Source organism: Phodopus roborovskii, unplaced genomic scaffold (genome assembly GCF_943737965.1).
Source record: "Phodopus roborovskii unplaced genomic scaffold, PHOROB, whole genome shotgun sequence".
In the NCBI taxonomy this organism is placed as follows: Eukaryota; Metazoa; Chordata; class Mammalia; order Rodentia; family Cricetidae; genus Phodopus; species Phodopus roborovskii.
Window position 1 is genome coordinate 28150399 of NW_026126410.1, and position 17102 is coordinate 28167500.

Genomic DNA, 17102 nt, shown 5'->3' on the forward strand with positions numbered 1-17102 from the left:
TAACTCACATTGAGTTACATGTAATAGTTAATATAATATAAGTTTATTTAAATATTTGACTGAGAGTACTCTCACAATAACAAGAATACACACTTTAAAATTGAAAAAAGAGAATAATATTTGATGTATGATTGTGCAATGTGGTGACTTTGAAGTATACATAAACTGATTTTTCAGTAAACCCTACTCTCACAAAATCCTGACTTGAATTTTTCAGTTCTTTAGAATTATCACTACTGCCAGACTTTGAACTTATATAAATGCACTCTCGAATGTGAGAAATCTTATCTCAAAACTGTTTTCTAGACAAACATAAGCTCAGTGTGTGATCTAGATTATAGTATATCACTAATGAGATTGCACTGACTAACAGTAGTACTGTAATGAGTCTTGGTTGTTTTAGTAGTTTTTCAGTTTAGTAATACATGTAGTACTACTAATTATGATATCAAAAATGATGGTTTGGGATTCTTTTACTCATGGAACACTGGTTTACTATAGAGCATTTTGAAGACAATTATTATTTAAAATAACTACAATAGAAATTGTAAGTCAAATTGTTTTGGATCATTTATGAATGAAAACTAGTTGAAACCATCAAATAATTAGAGAGACATAGGAATATCTTGTTCCCAAATGAAACATACATTGCTGGGCATAGGTTGCATCTAAATTAGATCTTGGCCAAAGGGGCTCCATGTAAGCCCCCAAATAACTCTGGCTGTTGTAAAGTTTATGTGCTTCTTCAATAAACTCATCATAAGGCCCTATTGCTGAAGACAACACCTAGAAAATTCACCCACCATGGAGACTTCACTCTGGTCCCTACCTAGAGCCTTCATCACTACTGACTATTTTTCTCAGAATGGGAAGGTATTCTGCATACTACCAGAGTAGTAAGGTAAACACTGTATAATCATCCATGGTGTCCTGGCTGGATGATAGGATGGTAGAATACTATCACAATTCTTTTTGGAGTAACATACCATTATCATATTTGAATACAGAACACTTCCAAGAGATGGAAATCATGCCAGGCACTGCCCAGGTATCCAAGAAACTGAGACTAGATAGTCTCAGGAAAATAAAATGTTATTGTTCTTCTAAAGAGATGAAGCAATAAAATGAGTGATAATGACATTCTGCTCAACTCACAGATCAGTGCCTTGCTCATTCATCTGGCCTTGGATGGAAACAAAGTCTCACCATTCACAAATATGCAATATTTCAATGACATTGCTCCTTTAGGTAACAGAGAACCCTGAAGAAGAGTAGGCAGAAAGACTTTAAGAAAAAGTCATCATTGAAGACATCTAGGAAACAAGAACTTCGAGTCACAACAGAGCTGACAGATGTTCAAACTCACAGAGACTCAGCCACCATGAGGTCACGGCCAGATGAGGTGGCAATGCTAAGAAGGGAAAGCAAACCAATTCCCATCTCTAACACAGAAGTTATCTTCAACTGATAGCTGTCTGCAAATGAAAGACTTCTTTCCTCTAAATACCTTCACTGAGTATACAAAACAAACTTAAGGGTAGGCCCGATATCCAACAGTTGATCACAATTCAAAATAAACACATGATATTTTGGGGAATTTTGTTTACATCTCATAATCCTTTGTCTGTGCATTTGCTTTTATCTTACAGGTTCTTTCCCTATATATTAAAATTTCCATCTCATTTTATGTGGACTTTCTGTGTATGTGTATGTTAATATGTGTTTTGAATATCTGTTTGTGTTTTTTGTATTTTTTCCTTTCCTCTTTTTTCCAAAGTGTTTGCTTTTTGCTATTCTTTCTGTTTGTATTTTCCTTATTTTACTATACCTACATAGGCTTATTAGAGAGAAAAGGAAAAGTGTGCATTTAGGTGGGTTAGTAAATGGGACAGAGAAAATAATCAGAATACATTTAATGAAAAGACTCTATTTTCAATTATAAAAAGTGAAATTGTCAATATTTCTCAAAACTTTTAGCTATTAATTCTGAGTGCAATATTGGATGCATACAAAATATTTTACTGAATTCTGCTATGCATATGACACTCATGATTGATACAGGAAGGATAGGCAATATCTTCGATTGTAAGGCAACAAGGAGAATGTCAACTTTCTTAGAAATAATTCAAGATAAATTGGTCACAATAATAAAGAAGGAAACACACATACAAATAAGTAAGCAACAAGTATATAATTATGCAATAATGGAAGACTGACTGGTTGGAAGGTGGAAGGACATTGATCTAAGGTATCAGGAAACAATTAGAAGGGGTAAAATGATAAAAAAAAAACGTACTATTCTAATGGATTAATTTCATAATTAGAGCATTATGTATTGCACTTACTAATTAAAACTGAAAAAATATTGAAAGAGAAAGTCTATGATTTGTCTTTCATACCATCTCATAATTCCATGAATAAAGATAATTAGTTACTTAAAGCCATAGTCACAAACATTACAAATTCTTCTCTATCAAGTACTTGATACTTATTCAGGTAAGTATCAAACTGACAATATGTCAATTGCCACAGAGATTGTGTGTGTGTGTGGGGGGTGTGTGTATGTATATGTGTGTGTGTGTGTGTGTCTGTGTGTGTGGGTGTGTGTATGTGTATGTGTACAGGAATGATTAAGAATAACATAATCAGTCTAATTCTTACTGGTTTGTTGGAGTCTTAGAAACTATAACATATTGATCCCCTTCAAGCACTAAGCAGGTCTTACCCATGGCTTCTTTCTGAAATCAGTAGGAAAACTCATTCACGAATTCTTTCCAGGTTGTAACTTGTGTCTCTTCTTCTCGGGATCATTGACTGCACTGGTCCATGAGGGCAGAGGGAATAGAATCTGAAAACAGGGTTATGAAGGCTGTGGGTACCACAGAGACAACCGTCCAAGATTTTTTCCATGTTTCCAGGCTTTTGGCAAAAATGCCAGGCCATGAGAGACTGCAACTTCGACCAGACAGCAAATCCTTCCAATAGTAGCTCTGTAGATTATAATTTAACATTTGTCTGAAATCTTAAAACATCTTTGAAGCCTGTGTAGCCTAGTCTGCCCTCTGTCTGAATCCTCCTGCCTCTGTTGGCCAATAGTTGGGGTTGTAAATGGATGCCACCATACTTAGTTCAAGGTTTCTCCAAAAATAAAATTATAAATATTTTCAGTAGAACTAATTTTCTTTAACGCAGTAAGGAAGAAAAAACCCCTTCTCTCTGACAATTATTAGTCAGACAATTAAAGTCAGAATACAAGTTATGGTGGCTAAGTAATGTGGGATATTTATGTGTGGGGAAGGCACACATGTAATTTCACAGCACTCAAAAAGTGTTATTTGTATCTAAACAGAGTTTATTGGAAGAAGAAATAACAATGTCTAAAACTATCCACAAAAAGTGTACATCACCCCTAGCAATCAGAAAAAAAAAAATGCACATCTGAAGAACTGTGAAGCTTTTTTTTTTTACACAAATGCCAATGGTTCATAGTAGATAAATAGTGGAGGAAGTTTCTTGTGATTTTGTGTCTTCTAGAAAAGACAGACATGAAATTTCATCAAGATAGTGGTCTAAGCAAGAGCTCAACAACCTTTACACCAATACTCATGTTGAAGAATCCTTATTCCTCTTCTAAGAACAATAGGCAATTGTGGAAACCTAAGAGCAGGTAAAATAGTCTCCCCTAATATTAAGTGCTTAGCCAGGAAATTATATGTGTACAATTAACTTAGAAACTGAACATTTTCTAGTTTTGTGTTCAATAATATAGATATTCCTATATTTTATGTTATTGTATTCCTGTATAAATGCACATTTATATAATAATTGGCATGATTATGAAGGATCAAGTATCGCAAATTTGAGATGATTTAATGAGTATTAATTTTTCCTGCATGTCCAATCTATTTGGTGTTCTGTGAGGTTTATAGTTATGTCCTCTTTTGAGTTGGGAAAATTTTCTTCTATGGATCTGAATTTTTGAGCTGTGACTCTTCTTTCTGCTATCCATATTGTCCTTAGCAAGTTTGCTCCTTTTTATAGGGTTTCAGATTCCCTGGATATTTTGTGTTAGGAATTTTCTTCTCTCATATATTCAATGTATGTGATTTTTCCATCTCTTATTAACTGTTGTTGGTTTTTGTATCTGCAGTTCTTATTTGCTTGCCCACATTTTACATTTCCAGAATTCAATCAGCTTATGTTTTCCTTATTGCTTCTACCACAGTTTTTAGGTCTTATAATTTTCCTTCACCTGCTCATTTGTTTTCTCATGGTTTCCTTGTCATTCTTTAAAGGTTTTATTGGTTTCTTCAAAGTTGTTTTTTCTCATCCTCAATTTCTTTAGGGGATTTTTTTCAGTCCTACTTTAAGTTCTCTATTATATTCATAAATTTGCCTTGCATGTGTGTGTTTGTATGTGTGTGTGTGTGTGTGTGTATGTGTGTGTGTGTGTGTGTGTGTGTGTGCATCTCTGTTTTGAGCCTTTAATAGAAAGCATGGGCATTGAACCAATGATTGAATTAGTAAAGTCTAATAATCTTGAGATTAATCAAATTGATGCTGAAAATTGAAACAATGAGAATAAATTGGTAAAATCCAAAACTTTAATTCTTTCTATCATTTCATCATCAAGCTTGATCTCATTGGTTTCTGTATGGTGCCTAGAAAACAACAAGATAAGAAGTTGAGGATGTGATAAACAAAGCATTTCCATGATGCTAAGCAGGGGAGTAAATGTGAATATAAACTGAAGAGATATGTTCTTCAAATAAAAGTTTAATTATGCTCATTCAAAGAATCTCAGATTTATAAGTAGTTCTAAGATAAACTGGGGACTTTTCTTTTTATCACTCCTGACAGGGAGTTTCATCAATAGAAAAAATAAAGTTTAGAATTAATATGAAAGTGACAATAGCCAGTAATACTGAACCCTTCTACATCATCAAGAGATTCCCATATTAAATGATAGAGCTAGGTTCCAGGAGATTTCTTGGGTTAAAAATAGCATGATATTACCCAAAGAATTAACAGAATTCTCATGTGACTTTTGTATCAGTTGTAAATGTAATATAAACAGAGGTCCCTTTTCTATCCACATCAAGCCAATTGTTGTAAGCTATGCGATCTAAGAGTAACTATTGTGTATAGAAAAATACACCAGACTTAATATAGTTTATAGCAAAGTTTTTTGTGACCATTATGATAACAATCATTGAGATACATGATTAGCAAAGAAGATATATTCTCTGTTGTAGAAATGCAATGTGAATTGATTAATTTACTAACAGGTACCAAATCACTTTAAATGGAAAAGGATTTTTGTTTCTTTAGAGTAATATGTTTATATGCTACAGTTACTTGATTACACTTTTCATTTAACTAATATAAATAGACTATTAAAATTTAACATCATTTATATGTGGATGTATGACTCCAGTTTGAAAATTAAAATATATTAGATTAAAACATCATTTGAAATTTTATCATGAACAGTTTTTAAATAAGAGAGTTAATCTTTGTCTACATAAAATCTCTAGCAGGAGTTTTTTAAACATTAATACAAATTTTAACAGTTGTACTCAATAATGGCTTAGAAAACATTCATTTATTTTCTAAAAAGTGACATATTATAGCTAATGATTGGTTTACTTTTATCTTTATCCACCAATGTTGTAGCTTTTGGCATACAACATTGAAGTACTATTCCTGCTAAATGTGATATACAACTTAACCCTTTAGTATGTAATTATATTGTGTTGTCCCTTGGAAAAGCAATTTGATTCAGCCTTCTCTTTCTTATTTCAATAAGTCAGTAAGTTCCTCTTTTCTTTTGGAGACAGGCATTTTTTTTTTCAGAAGCCACAGAATAATTTTAGAATGTTCAGAAAGTGCTTCAGAGGGTGTAAACATGACAAGTTGTTACAAAAATACTTGGGAACTATCAACACAGCTACTATTTACTACAGAATCTGTCTAAGCAACAAAATAACAAAATCTGTGATGACTACTTGCCAGCATGTATACACACACACACACACACACACACACACACACACACACAAGAATACACACATACCTCACACACACATACATATGTATGTATATAGTGGATATATATATATTCCACATAGCCCTTTCTTTCATGAAACCATAATCTATTTCTGGTATTGGTATTTAAACTATATGAACTTTCCTGATCTCTTACACTATAATCCTCAGAAGGCAGAAGATGACAAAGCTTTCAAGATTTGCCACTGAATGACATTCTCCTGTCTGATGCTAAAAGTGAATGCTATTATAAAACATGCATTTTATGAATACACATCTCTCCTGCCACTCAGAAGTCTATCTAGAGAAAAACAATGTTTAGACACAAATTTTGTTATTAAGTATTACAGTGGGTTCATGCTTCCATACTAGATGACACATCCCTGGATTTCCACATCTATGAACTCATTATCTCATTAAGATTCTATTTTATTAAAGTGTCTTGAAATTTGAGACATTTTTACATTTTAGAAAAACTCGCCTCTGCTTTTTGTATGCTTTCCTACTATTTCATCAGTTTTAGTTTCTTAAATACAGGAGTTACCTTTGTATATTAGACTTTCTCTTGGTGTAACAATTTGCCATATGGAGACCAAATCTTGGATATTGTTAAACAGTAATTCTCTGCATGTGTTGGATCACTCCATTTTTTTTAATTTAATTTTTGATGCAATGCATTTTAATGACTTTTATAACTTCAACTCAACATACCCTCAAATACATGTCCTCTCCTTTCTGTTTCTCTCACTCTTACTTTGCCTCTAAAATGAACGAAAAATTCAAAATGCATACAAATAAGTTAGTAAAAGAAAAAACACCAAAACAAAACAAAATAAAAAATCCCCTAACATAATAAAAAGCACACCCCCTCCCCACATACACACACAAAATAAACTATTCCTGGGCATGGAAATTCTTGGACACAGGATATGCCATCTAGTTTGAATAGAAGCTCTGTAGAATAAAGTTTTTTTCTGGCTATTTTATTTCCATCTCCTCCCAAAGAGAATATTTTGAAGTTTCTTGTCCACATAGTAAAGTGCAATATTGATAATACTATATTTCCCTATATTCATTAAAAGTGTACAAAGTCCTTATGTCCTTTACTTCATATGGAACATTGTGAAGAAATGTATTTCCGAGAATCTTTCGGATATTACAAGAAACTGAAATCTCTTACAGTTGAAATGTCATTCAGAATTTTGACAGGTTTCCTACTGGATTGCAGAGGATTTTCCACTCTAATTCACAGGAACACAGAAATCTGTAAAGGTCCTTATGAAGTATAGAAAACTTAGTCTGAGTATTTGAAGTTCAAGCACTAAAATATACTTTGTACATGTGTGAAGACATTTCATTCTACTTTTGATCTTCACACATATTTTCTAATACTCTGAACTGCTGTGAAGATAGTAACTTAACACCCAGATATTTGAACTATTTCTGAGTACTGAATGTTGAGGTATGTCAGCCTCACAAATTGTTAAGTTCTTTGAAAGAAGTTACTAATTTCTTTTTGTTCTTATCACTATAGCATGGAAGTAAATACTTGTGATGAAGTATGTTATTGAAACAGACTTCTGAAACTCAGGACAATTATTGCATTTTTTAAATAATTTCTTTATATATTATCAATCAATCATTACATTCCTTATTTATTAGGCATATTTCCAAGAATAAATTCTGGAGTACATTTTTAGTAATTCATTATATCTTAAATATTAATAATAAACGAGTATTAACATAGATATTATTGACAAATTGTTAAAGTGTAGGATTTATAAACTGAACTAAAGGGAAAGATGATCCTAATGATAAAACACTGTTCTCAAAATTTGCATTAATGATCACCAAATAGCTACTCATTTATGTCTTTTCCAGCCACATGTTTTTAGAAGGAAAGGGGGGAAACAGAGCATGTTGTCATTTAATTCTATATTGTTTTAAGGAATAGTTATTTGACTTTTATTAAAGGCAATGTTGGATTGAAAATACTTGTCAGTTCTATATGTAACAAGTAACACTTTAATTTGCCTGAAAACTTAGTTTCATATCCATTTTCTTTTTCTATTATTTTTTTAATAACCAAATCCATTTAAATGAAAACAAACATTTATAGACAATATTTGGGAATTTGGGAGTCGTTCTTTCCAAACTACTTCCTGCTGGTAAGGGACGCTCTCATATCCATTTTCACTTTCTTCTCTTTCCTTTTGAAATATATTTTGCTATATTCATTGCAGTATTTATAATTCATTATTCATTACAGAGAAATTAGCTATTTTACTTATTAATCTTTTAAAAACTTAGCTATTATTTGGGAGTGATTATGTATTAATCTTCCATTACTGAATAAGGAAACGACTTAACAACCACTAACTATATCATGTCTTTATTATCTGAAACTTTACAAAGTTCAAGCTCCAGGGATGAATTAAGATGTTCTATGTATATCAGATTAAACTCAATATATGACATGGGAAGACAATATGTAGTATATATGCTTATGAGGGAGTACATACAGTGTCTGTCTTTCTGAGTCTGGTTTACTTCATTCAGGATTTTTTTTTCTAGTCCCATCCATTTGCCTGGAAATTTCTTGATGTCTTTTTTTTTTTAATTTAAACTGCAAAGTAATGCTCCATTGTATAAATGTACCACATTTTCTTCATTCATTCTTCAGTTGAGGGGAATCTAGATTGTTTTTATGTTCTGGTTATTATGAATAATGCTGCTTTGAACATATTTGAGCAAGTGTGAGAAATTACAAAGATTAGTGCCACCATAAATGTCTGTTACTATGCAAGAGTGCTAATTCATACTGTATCCCTATTTAACGTGTCTATTTGGACAGTATAAAGCCAGATGTGTCAAAAAGAATGACAGTTGATTATCATCTGCATAATTAGGTTGTGGTTACAATCACAGATGGATTTACAGATATGGTATCTTCCTCAGAGAAAATTAAGAGAGGCCTTGACACCTGGTATACAACTATTGAAATGACAGTACACTTTTTTCAACCTGTCTCTCTCAGCCAAGAAAAGCTTAAGCAGTTTGCTGTCACATGACAAATGTCTTATTCTTTTTATTTTATTCATTTAACATTTTTTCTCATTTATTTTACATACCCCCCCAGTTCTCCCTCCCCTCTCCTCCATTTCACTCACTGAATCCTCCCTCATTCATATCTGATCACTACCTCCTTCTCCATCTACTCCTTCCTTGTCTCCATTTAGAAAGGGGCAGCCCTCACATGGGCTTCAACAAAGCATGACACATCAAGTTAAGAAATGACCAAGTTCCTCCCCTTGCATCAAGGCTGGGCATGTTGTGGGCTGGAAGGAGGGGGATAATAAGGAAATGTCTGCTTTCATTTTTCCTGTTCTCTGTATAGCATTGTTGTTTGAAACTTCGCAGAGTGAAACTCCAATGAAGACTGTGAGGGTAAAATTACTGCATAATAGCATTACAAATTAGATAGGTGGAAGTAGAAAATTTTCAATATCCTTATACTCATGCATATTAAAAATTAGAAATACAAACCTGAGAGTCATGAATCTAAAAATTGGTAAAAAAAATTAAATTTTTTGTACTATGTAATATTTACTAATATTAAAAAACGCCAACAACAAAAACAAAATGGTAGCACAGTGGTGCTTTCCCTGCGAAAAACCCCGCAGGGCCTTCCATACAGGGCCACTCATCGGAACCTGGAGCAATCAGGAACCTGATGGGAAGAGCAGCCAGAGGAAGGGCATGATGGACCCTGTTGCAAGAAGCAGTGCAGAGCTACTAGTGGGAGCTATGACAGCGGTTGTGGGGCTGCGAAGGCACAGAGGCAGATAAAGGAGAATGCTTCACAGACAAGAGATGTCTTCAAACAACATTTTAGTGATTTAAAAGGAACCCTTGGAAAGCTGTTAGATGAGAGACTAGTGACCCTTTTGCAAGTGATGGACACCATTGAATAGGCCTCCATTAAATAGTTAGATAACTGCCAGAAGCTCGTAGAACATGGAGTTAACACCACAGATGGCCTAGTCCGAGAAGGTGAGATTGCCATTCTTGGTGGTATAGAACAGAATGACAAATTGTGGAACTTTACCAAAAAGGCCTCACACTTTCAGTTGGACAGCTTACCAGAAGTGCCTTCATTAGTTGATGTACCCTCTTTGTAGGATCAGTTGGATGATTCCATTCTTAACATAGGAAAATACCACAATTTTAAGCAGTACCGCCCTCCAGTACAGATTGAATTATTAATAGAGAAACCTGGAGGCATCATAGTACGATGGTGTAAGGTGGATAATGACTTTAAAGCCCAAGTTTACAGGCTCCGGTTCCATAAATGTACTGCAAATTATTTTGAAGATGTAGGGTTTGACACTGAATTCATAGTGGTGCACATAGAACCCCCCCCAATGTTGATTATCAATTCAGAGTCTGCAACCGAGGAGATGGTCATTGGAGAGAAGTTCCTCAGACAGGTCACTCTACACTGGTGCCCCATGAGTGGACACTTGGCTTTGTGGAATACAGTCTGAGCAGTCGAATAAAATATTGCACTCCCGAATAATGCAGAGTCTGCAGATGTTCTCTACAACCTACTTCTGTGGGCGGACAATAACATTCAGAGTTAAAACTGTGGGACAGACAGACAGAAGAGATAGTATAGGAGTATGTGCAGAAAAGCAGAATGGCTATGATTCTTTGCTATGTGCATCAGCACCAATGGTGCAGTTTTTGTCAATGGCAAAGAAATGACTAATAAGTTGCCTGTATTTCCCTCGGGATCCGATATCGCGGTAAATAAGGATCGGGATAAACAAATAGGCCGAATAGATGTTTATTCAGGGAGAAATAACTTATATCGCGGTAAATAAGGATCGGGATAAACAAATAGGCCGAATAGATGTTTATTCAGGGAGAAATAACTTACAACCTAGACAGATGAACACCAGGAAATTCAACTGGATCCCCTCCTGTCCGAGTCACGCCAGAAAGAGAGCCTTTTCATGGCCCCCTCCGAACTCCTTCCCCAGGTCATTTTCGCCCATGGCTCCACCCCCCAATGGGCGTGGTCAGTGCTACAGAAGGACTATCTCACTTGACATCAAAGCTGTGACTTTAGGGACTTCTAACAACAATGAAGGAAGTTCCAGTAACCATTAACTCCAGTAACAGAGAGGTGGTATTTCAGTGGCTGCTTGACCAGTCTTGTGTCTCTCTTTACTTCAGATCCTCGTTTTTCTAACCTGGATGGAAAGTGCTGGTGTTTTAGCATTTTGAGGTCTTGGCTTTGGTTTGAGGGTTTGCTGTTTCTACCTCAACCTAGCTTAGCTGCTGCACCTGAGCATAAGACTAGAAATGCCATATTTCAATGCTGGACAATCCTGAGTCCCCGCCTGTCTGATCTCTGAGCTCCCATTGAAAGTCCTCTGCTGGAGCTCAGGCCCCAGCCATAACCCCCTATTACCAACCTGAGTCCCTGCCTTACTGATATTTGAAAACCATTGAAGGGCCTCTTTTGGAGACCGGTCTTTAACCCCTATCTCCAGGCCCCTGCCTGAGGTAGACCTCCTAAAGAACTTGGGCCACCGAGAGGTACAGACATCAAACTTCTGACCCACCTAAGCCCAATGGGTGAGTAGCAGAGAGAAAGAGAGAGAGAGAGAGAGAGAGAGAGAGAGAGAGAGAGAGAGAGAGAGAGAGAGAGACCCTACCTGCACCCACTGGAAGAAGCGATGGGAAAACAGCAATACAAGAAAACAGCTAAAAATAGAAAGACCAGCATGACGCCACCGGGATCTAGGGACTCTACACCAACTAGACCTGAACACCCCAAAGCAGATGAAGCAGAAGAGAACAACTTAAAAAATATCTTCATAAAAATGATAGAAGCCTTCATAGACAACGTGAGAAAATTCTTTAAAGAAACGGAAGAATAAACAAATGAAAAATTGGAAGAAATAAAACAAATCTCTTAAAGAAATTATGGAAAGCTTAGAAAAAATAATTAAACAGATGAAGGAAACAGTTCAAGACATGGGACCTAAAATAGAGACAAAGAAAACACAAAATGAAGGAATGCTGGAAATAGAAAAACTGGGCAAATCAGAAACTTCAGATGCAAGCATAACCAGCAGAATAAAAGAGATGGAAGAGACTCTTAGGCACTGAAGATAATTTAGAGGAAATAGATCCGTCAACCAAAGAAAACCTTAAATCCAGCAAATCCTTAACACAAAACATCCAGGAAATGTGGGAAACTGTGAAAAGGCTAACCAAAGAATAATAGGCATAGAGGAAGGCGAAGAAGCCCAGCTCAAAGGCCAGAAAACATATTCAACAAAATCACTGAAGAAAACTTCCCCAGTAAAGGACAGGCCAATGAAACTACAAGAAGCATACCAAAGACCAAATTGGCTGGACCAAAAAAAAACAAAACAAAAAAAAAAAAAAAACAAAAAAGACAAGGCATCATCCTACTTGTGGAGTGTGTTTGTATGTGTGTGTGTGTGGGGGGGGTGAGATAGGAGAGTGGTCAGGGGGCATGAGAGGGTAAGAGTGAGGGAAAATAGAAGGACGGGAGAGGGAACTGAGACCAATATGTAAAAAAGAAAAAAAAAAGTGAGCTTACCTCTTGGGCCACAAGAAATGGAAAGTTTTGATGGGTTTTGTTGTGATATTTCAGTAGGTGGCTGGGTGGTGGTGGTGCAAGCCTTGAATCCCAGAGTTTGGGAGGCAGAAGCAGAGTAGTTTGAGGCTAGCCTGGTTTACAGAACCAGTTCCAGGACAGCAGAGGCTACACAGAGAAAACCTGCTTCGAAATAAATAAAATAAAAAGTATATTTCAGTAAGAAGTGAGCTGAATGAAGTGAACAAAACTGTAGTTTTTTTTTTTTTTTTTTTTTAGCATAAATAACAAACTAGCTTTAAAAATCTGCACACTTTCCCACTGTTTTTCCTAAAGTCGGTCATTAGAAGATTAAAAATCTCACATTATTAAATCTTCATTAAGATCAAAGATCATAAGAAAACAACAGAAAAATACAACTAGAGGCTGGGGCTCTATAATATTGTTGAGTTGTTTGTCTTGCTCTTCCCCATCGGGACCCTCTGAGTATGTTGAGTTTTCTCCTGTGTTCAGTAGTCTCTGGGTCTGAAATGCTTAGTGGATACTGCGTTTTTACATGGGCTGAACAAGTGTCTGTGATAGCAAGAGTTATGTAAAAAAGAGTTACAATAGCAAGAGCTATGTAAAAAATTGTGGTCTTATTATACCTGCATACAGGTAAGTTTTAATGTGAAATTTTTCTTTTTGTTTTTACCAGTAGTGAAAAAGTGGGAAAACAAGTGTGGTATTTTTGTAAGTTAAATTATTTGGGAATTTATGTTCCCTTTTTTGACAATCATGCCCTTTCCTCCTTCCCTTGTTTTGTATAAGTAAGTACCCTTTCTCATGTTAATAAGACATTCTAGAGTGTAGGTGACTTTATCCAGACTTCTGAAACGAAATAAAAAATCAAAAGCTAACTGTGAAAAAAAAAATGTTAGCACAAAGCAAAAGTATTAATCAACCAATAGATGTAGTGAGCCATGCTTGATTTTGAATGCAGTATTTTTTTCTAATCTTGAATTTGTAGTGCAATTGTTTTACTGAGAATCTTTGCATGTTCATCAGGGAAATTACCCTATAATTCTGTGTTCATTTGGTCTTTATCTAACTTTGGTCTTGTGGTAATTCTGGGTTCATAAAAATGATATGGAAGTTTTTCATTTTGTCTATTTTACTAAATTATTTACGGAGTTTTAGCTCTTATTTTGAGTTCTGGTAGGATTTTGCATTTAATTGATTTGGCAATTGGCTTTATGTTGTTGTTGTTGTTTTAAGATGTTTAATAATAATTTCTGTATCCTTGTTTGATATAGAAATGATAAAAATTCCAATGTAGTAAAGACAGAACCTTCAACAAATGGTGCTGGTGAATCTGGATAACTACATGTAGAAGAGTGGAACTAGATCCATTCTCTCACCATGAATACAACTCAACTCAAATTCAACTGGACATCTCAGCATAAGAGCTGGTACTCTATATTACATGAAAGATAGAATGTATCTCTTGAACACTTACAAGTATAAAGGCTAATGCCTGGTATAGATTATGACTTTAACGCAAAAGTCATGCCTGGCAGCATTAAAGGTCTAGCAACTTATAATTGGTTTGATTATAGATCATATGTGACAACCTAATACTGTGGTTTTATTAAATATACATAGAAGTAAATTGCCTCCTAGGTTTCTTTCTTTATACACATTGATTTGTACATCTCTCATCCCCCAGCATGGAAACTCCTTTTTGCAAAAAATGTAGTTAATACAGAGATACAAAATTGAATAGCATAATGCAGAGAATAGGGGAATGGGAGTACTCACATATAAATTATGCACCCTTAGCTCCTTTTGTCCTTTCCTCCCTTAAAGGCTAAGAAAATAATTGAAGGAGATAGATAGAGCCAAACATAGCTGACAGCAGCACAAAACAGTGCTTGGCTATAAATTACATTTATCAGTAAGAGATCAGATGAATACTAAACTATATCAAAATTGATTTCTTTCTATAACATTAATTTTATTAGCAATGTACAATAGATTCAGTTTTAGGTAGATAAAATGCTATGTTGTAATACTGACATTCAAGCAAATAAAACACAAAGTTATCTTTGTTCCAAAATTAAAGTTGTCAGCAGCAGTAACGTGGATAAATTAAGAAAGATAGTAGAGTAAACTGACTTGAGGTCTTCATGTGTGTCTTGTTTTATTTTCTGCTTTCTTGAGCTTTATGTGTACCTGTCTGGTTCATTGTATATTTTCTTTTTATGTCTCTATTCTGAATGAATGGTGTTCTACCCTCCAGGTTTGGTTTCTGACAATTTAGACTAAGTAGAAATATGAGGATATTTGAAAGAAAGTTCAGAGTAAAAGTGAAGTGCTGAGTTTCATTTGATTGGTCGTTTTCTTGATTGGTTGGTTTGGTTTTGTTGTGCCATTATTGTTCTCTACATGACTGCTGACTATCTCTGAAAACTCTATGAGAACCTCAAATCCACCTAGAGATACTTGATTTTGTACCTTCTTGTTTCTTACTTATCTTTCTTCATTCTTATCTTTAAAGGATGTGGCTAATTACGTCACTTAGGGTCCTGCAAATAAACCCTCCTTGTTGTCTTATGCATTGATCACAATATATTTTCTTTCTTCAACTATGCTCAAAGTTTTCAGGTTTTTGCATGTTTCATTTTTTTTGTTGGATGATGGTGGCACTATTCTTTACTCCATGATATGGATCATTCTTATAGTACTAAAGTGAAATATTTAATAAACTCTGCCCATATTAGACCCTTGTAATGTTTATTCTTTCATTCATGTGTTGTTCATAATAGAAAAAAATAAATTGGAGGTTTAAAACCTATTAAGAAAAAAATAATCTTCTTCACAGCAGTCTATAGATTAAAATCAAAGACAACAAAAAAGGCAATTTTAAATATGCAGAAATACAGTCCTTTTTTGCATTTCCTTTACTATATTGGAATTAGTACTGGTATCCCCATTTGCTCTGGAATCTTTTTAAAAGAAGTGACATTGTGTTTTGTCAAAATCCGTTCTACATTTAATAAGATGACCATCTGGTTTCTTTCTTTTAGGACATTCATGTCCAGGACCATGTTTATTTACTTATATGTGATAAATCCTAGCATCTCTGGAATGAAATCAAATTTGACACAATTGATTGTTTTTTGATATATTCTTGAATTCAATTTTATGAGAAAAATTACATGTATGTTAGACAGGTACACATTTGAGAGGGCATGCAGTAAAGACTCTGGGTTTGGTATTAGAATGATATTGGATTCACAAAAGGGATTTACAAGTGTTTCCCTTTCTAGTGTGTGGAATCATTTGGGAAATATTGGAGTTTGTTCTTTGAAGTTCAGTCAAATTCCATGCAGGATTTAAATGGTTCTGGGCTTATTACTTGTGAAAGGGTTTGCTTCTAGAATATAAAAAACAATTAAAAAAACAAACAATAAAACATACTTAAAATGAAACCAAAAAAAAAAAAAAAAAAAAAAACCAAACCTAATTAAATTTGACCATGCAACTAAGCATTGAGTTATAACCTTTTATAAAACTGGTCAACATCTGTAGGCATCAAAGAAATGGAAATTAAAACCACTCAGATTTTCATTTATTCCAGCCAAAATGACAATGATCAATTCTAACAAACAGTAATGATAACAAGTTCTGGCATGGATTCACTTCGTATATTCTTAGTGGTAGTGCAAAATGATGTACTTTCTTAACCCTGTGTTATCCTCTAGTCCAGTGAAGAGGAATTGGCAGTCTGATCTGAGTCTGTGACTGACTTCCTTAGAGGGTGACATGTTCTAGGACACAGAGTATCTTAGAGAAATAATGTATACTCATACAAATGGTGTTCTTTTAAAAATCAAATATATCCACAGACTTTGTGAATACATCCCCCATGGAGGGATAACTGCCTTAACCTAGAGACAGGAGAGAGGCCCTGGTCCCTGCTTCGAAAGGCCTGTCAGATCTGCATGAACCCACCTGGATGGCATTGCCCTGCATGTGTAGTTGGGGTGGGGGGATGGGAGGGGAGGGTGGTCTGGGTACATGTGAGAGAATAGAGAGGGTAAAAGGAAGAGAGGGAGAGATGGAGGGAGGGGGGAGAAAGGGAGGGAGGAAGAGGGAGCTGGGATTGACATGTGAAGTGATAAATTAAATAAAAGAAGGAAGAGAGCAAAGAGAAAAAATAATAATAAAAAAATTACTAAAAATTCAAATACATATATACTCATTCATCTCAGATTTCCTTTTTTTATTTTTCTTTTGGAGTCAAACCACCAAGTAAGGTAAAACAGATTGAATCTGATTCTTTCCTGCCATAAATCTTACTGGATTTCATCTCAACGGTTTAAGCTATGATTTGGAGGCAGTCTGACTCAGCAGCTGGATAAGCTTCTCT

At 34.8% G+C, this 17102-nt stretch overlaps 1 pseudogene; it reads left to right on the forward strand.

Annotated features, from left to right (window-relative positions):
- The first annotated feature begins 1124 nt into the window (after nt 1–1124).
- On the forward strand, nt 1125–11332 carry LOC127220783 (cytokine receptor-like factor 3; annotated as a pseudogene).
- Nucleotides 11333–17102: the final 5770 nt, after the last annotated feature.